Source organism: Colobus angolensis, unplaced genomic scaffold (genome assembly GCF_000951035.1).
Source record: "Colobus angolensis palliatus isolate OR3802 unplaced genomic scaffold, Cang.pa_1.0 Scaffold82, whole genome shotgun sequence".
In the NCBI taxonomy this organism is placed as follows: domain Eukaryota; kingdom Metazoa; phylum Chordata; class Mammalia; order Primates; family Cercopithecidae; genus Colobus; species Colobus angolensis.
Genome location: NW_012122043.1, coordinates 4,509,290 through 4,514,608, shown reverse-complemented (window position 1 = coordinate 4,514,608; position 5,319 = coordinate 4,509,290).

Here is a 5,319-nt window from a genome sequence, read left to right as displayed (position 1 = left end):
ACATCCTATTTGATATTGTACCTTAAGAAAGGATTCTTCATTCAGTCAAGCCACATGTTCTAAGCACCCATGGGTCCGTAATCCAGAATAAGGCTCTCTGAGGGACGGAAAGGCAATCTTGGTCCCAGCTCTCAGGAAGCTGTCCCAAGAGAGGTACTCGAAGGTGCTCTAGGGGTTTGGCTACAGAATTGGCACTGTGTGCCAAGGACCCGCCACCCTCAGCGAGTTTCCCAGAGGCACACGTGGCGTGTGCCAATGTGTCCCAAGCCTGACATCCTCCTACCAGGCACTTTCCTGCTGCAAAATTCCTGGCACCCAGTAGCACTTAGTGAAGATGAAATTTTATGACAATAACATTTAAAGCACATAATCTCACAAACTTCAGCACTGTGACTATCACTAATCACACGTGAACTGATGCCTTTCACACCAGCTGGTTCCCTCCAGAACTGCGGCCACAGCCGCCCGAGAGCCGTTCCGCAGTTCCGATGCCAGCATGATGGAGGCGTATTGCAGAAGATTATTCTGGCTTTTGTAGATAGTGGATTAAATTGGGACAGTGTAGAATGGGAATTCAGATAGCCCATGGATGGACTTCAAAATGTCACCCTCTAAAATTGGACTCAAATTTCATGTTCAGATGCCCATTTTCCCCACTGGAAGAGGACTTTCATCAGATTCTTGCATCAATTAAACTCTTTCTTTATTGCCAACACACACACACACACAAACACGAATTCCTGATCTAGAACTTTTTTTTTTTTTTTGAGAGGGAGTCTCGCTGTTTCCCAGGCTGGAGTGCAGTGGCCCGGTATCAGCTCACTGCAAGCTCCGCCTCCTGGGTTCAAGCGATTCTCCTGCCTCAGCCTCCCGAGTAGCTGGGACTACAGGCATAAGCCAGGCACCTGGCCTTAGAACCCAGATGTTTTTGATAATGGAAATGATCCGTAAGTATTTTTAATCCCCCACAAGCATTTGCATATTTATATATAAATTATGTTCCTAGTCTATCATCCTTAGTTAATAAAGGCACAATATCCACTTAGAATGAAGTTAATCATTAATGATAGGAAATGTAAATTCATATGTAAATAGTTTTGATGGTTACTAAATGTCCTTATCCTGTCTGATAACCTTATACCAAGGCCAGTGAAGAGCTCCTACCTGAACTAAGAAACAAGTCTCTCATTTTCTTGTTTATTTGCGGCTTTTGGGAATCTTTTAAATCTTTTGAAGTCTTTTATCTACTCTTTGAGTTTTAGTTAAAACTAGGTTATGCAATCCATAAATCCATTTAACCTGCTGCACCGAAACACATCAAAATGTGCAAAAAATGATATAATGAGAGAGCGTGCCACTGCCAGCCCCGAAATGCCTTGAGTGACTGCTTGAAATGAGCTTATAGATCAAAAATTAGTAACATTGGATTTCTAATGTTTAGTTGAAGATATATATAACAGAAATTCTGTATTTGCTTCCCTTTCCCCATAGCTTGTCTGAGGCACCCTACCCGGGAGACACCAAGTCCAGAAGGTGACTTAGGCTAGTAATCCACAAATGACGTGTAAGGGGGACCAGCTGCAGACCTTGGTGGTATCAGCAAACATACCAAAGGAGATTGAAATGACCAGATAGAGATGAAGGAAAAGACCAACTGGGCGTTTGGTCGGATTTAGTAGAGAAAGGAGAAAGGATTTCAAAATGGTTCCAAAGTTTTTACTCCAAGAAACATGAAAAAGTTACTGGAAGTGGTGGTGTCCTGAGAAGGAAGAGGCATTTATTGGGGCAGGCATCATCCACTGTTTTATTTTGGAAGTGCTGTGATTGAGCTACTGAGAGATGCACCTGAAAACGTCCAGCAGGACAAAGGAGACACGCCATTCACCTCCTGAGCATCACGAAGGCCCTGACCTCAGCCAGCCACACTTCTGGGCAAAGTGCTGGCTCCAAGTTCCACGCATGAGAGATGGCTCTCTTCTAGAGGACCTTCAGCATTCCTGGGGAGGGCTGCAGTTCTCCTGCCCTGCTCCAGCTGTGATCCAAAGCAGGGCTTTCCATCCTCTGGGAACTGGAAGAGCAAGATTGGAGTGCTGGTAAAGAGGTTTGAGGTAAACCCACGTGGATGATGCTCTCAGTGGACCTGGAGTGAGTCACATGATGGCCCACGTGATGGCTCAGCTGGCTCTCTGCCTGAGAAGCTTGAGTCCTCATGCAGACTGGACGCCCCTCCATAGCTGCTCATCACCTTCCTTTCCCAGCCAGCCCACAGGGCTTGCCCACTGAGCTCCTGAACAAAGGCAAACCTGTGCTGGGGATGGCACCTCTGTGTGATTTCCCTTGCCAAGGTTTCCCTGGCTGCTTCCACTTTCTCGTGGAGGCTTCCTGAAGGTGGCATCTGTATTTTTGTGAAGGGACTTGGTACCAGGCTTGGAGATGAACATGTTAATTCTCTGGCCCTGGACATCAGATCTGTGATATAGTTTCTCAATTTCCTGCTCTGAAGTAAACCCTGGTGGGCAGTGTCATCATCTGGAATAGGAGAAGGGCTACACGGGAGGGGTCAGTAGTGCTGGTGGTGGAGGCCAGTCTTCTCAGTGGAAACAGGCTCATGCACATCCATGCAGGGAGGGCCAAGGGTCGAGGGTAGAGGAAACGCCACAATTTTTTGGTGAACCCATGGATCAGCATGATGGAGTCTTGTAGGTCTTTATCTTCCTCCAGGAGGCACCCCAAGCACAGAGAAGACCCACCACGCTGTCTAATGTCTCTGTCTACCTTCCCTCTGCCCAGGCAGGAACTGCTGTTCACTATTCATTCCAGACCTGGGCCTTTGAGGACAGGAGCTGCAAGGATGATTGATTGATTGCCTGTGTGTGAAGCCCTGGAAGGGCTCTTGCCTAGAATACTGTCCCTACCCTGACAAGGTAGAGGCCATGGTCTGGATGGTGGTGGCCGCCCCCATTCATATGTCAAAACCTAACCTTCAATGCAAGGTAGGGCCTGCAGGTGACCAGGTCCTGAAGCAGAGCTCTCATGAATGCGATGAATGCCCTTACACGAAAGCCTGGAGGAAGCCCGTCTTCCACCATGAGAGGACACACAGAAGGTGTGAGGAATGGGCCTCAACCAGACTCTGATTCTGCTGGAGGCTTGATGCTGCACTGCCCAGCCTCCACAGCTGTGAACAATACATTTCTGTGGTTTTGTAAATGACCTGTCTAAGGCGTTCTGTTGTAGCAGCACAAAGGAACTAACAGTGGGCACCCATATTTCCATTTAGAGGTGGGAACTGACTCTGAAGTGAGAACCAGTCCACTCTGAGAGCACATCGCCAGGGGAAGAGGACTGTAGCCAGGGAGTTGTGATGTCATGGGGCCATCGGAGGACCCAGCAATGTTGTTTCTGATGATTCCTGAAAAGCGGCTCTTTTCTGGAAGCAGACAGGTGATGGGGGACGGGCAAGAAGCTGAATTCACCACAGTGTCCGAGAACACCGTCTACCAGCGGGACCTCTGGGCACTTTTCCCCACGGCAGTGAATCTCCTGTTTCTGGACAACAATCCGACAGGGGAAGTCGGGGGGAGGGTTGGGAACTGAACTTTGTTCCACAGGTTCAACCACTGCATCCACTAAGCAACTGGCACAGCCAATCCCCCGTGAAGGCTTAAAGATAAGGAAGATGGGGTCAGCGCCTGCCCTCCTGGCCTCAACAGATCAGGATGGAGGATTTAGGTGTTAGTAAAAAGTGGCTCAAAGTTCCAGTGAAGGACAGGGAGCAAAGGGAGACATCTTTTAGAAAGGAGACATTGGAACTTGGATTTGGCTTTAGATAAGCAGCTCCAGGCATCTAAAGTCAGCCCTGAGAGGCAGTGGCCATGTCTGCCTCTCTGACAGCTACGCCCCAGCCTCCAGTTCAGCAGCTGGCAGGCAGCAAGTGTGCGTGCATGAATGAGTGAACTCACGGGAACCAGTCTCAGCAGACACGTGCAGTCCCCACAGTGCCCCAGGGGTTAGGAAACAGTGAGCAGCCACCAGCAAGACCAGGGCAGCGCAAGAGGCTGCGGCTCAAAGTTTCCCCCAAGGAGGACTATGTCACTTAAGGAGTATGGCCTCCGAAGTAATGTGAATATGGCCTGGAAGATTCAGTCAACACTTATTTCCTTAGTGCCTACAATGTGCAGGTGCAGTACGTGCTCCCGGAGTTCAGCCATGAATGAGGCCACAGTCAGCCCTGCCAACTCACCTGCATCAGCTCAGGCACCCAGAGCAATGTCACCTGGATCTGCCCTCCCTCCCATGTCACCGGACTCACTGTCTTTTCCCTGCAGTGAAACCTCCAACAGCTGCCACTGTCACTGCGGGTGGAGGGGCCCCCTTCCTCTTCCCACCTCCATACAGCTTCCAGGCTACATCCCTAAGAACCCAAAGCAATCTGGACACATCACTTGGTTGGAAATACACCAGAATGTTAACTGTCCCTAACACTGGGGGAAAAAAATCACAGGTGACTTCAGTACAGCCTGCTCTCCTCTTCCATCACTACCCTCCTCCCATCCTTCCCCAGGTCCAGCCACACTGAAGTTCTCCCCATACCCCAAACACAACAGTAATTTTCCCATCCGGTGCTCCTGCGGTGCCCTAGGCAGGGGCTTATAACCTTTACCTAATCCTCCGATTTGATTTACTTTTAAATCCACCTCTGGAGCATGGACTGTGAGCTTCAGAGAGCGCAAGTCAGTTCATTACTTTTTCAACAACTAGGAGAGAGCTGCCATGCACCTGCCCCGATCCTAGAGGCTGTAGACCCACGAGAGAAGTGACAAGTCCTTGATCTCAGGGGGCAGACAGCGGGGGGAAGGATGGATGCCAGCACGAAGAACACGCGTTTAAGACAGAAACGCACACATCCACATCATATTCCCAGAGCCTGTGAAGCCGGCGCCCAGGAGGCTGGCCAAGGTCACAGGAGCCGGCGGTGGCGGGCGGATCCGAGCACATCTCCGCCTGACCCCAGAGCCTAGCTCTCACCCCGGCCAGGGACTTCCATCGCGACTCACCGACTCACCGCGGAATGGGGAGCGTCAGGCTGAAACATACCCTGTGCCCACCCCTCCGTGCAAACACCTCAAGGCAACCCAAGCCCCTTTAAGCCTTCCTACCCCCCAGCTCTCCGGTGGGTAGGTCCCCACTCAACTGGTGCCCACCGCCCTGCGGCGCGTCGCTGCGCGATTACCGGCCCGCCAAACAGTCCCCGCGGAGTCCACCCCCCGGGGCTCCCGGTCCCTCAGGTCCCGCGTGCACGGCCCTGGGCATCCCCAG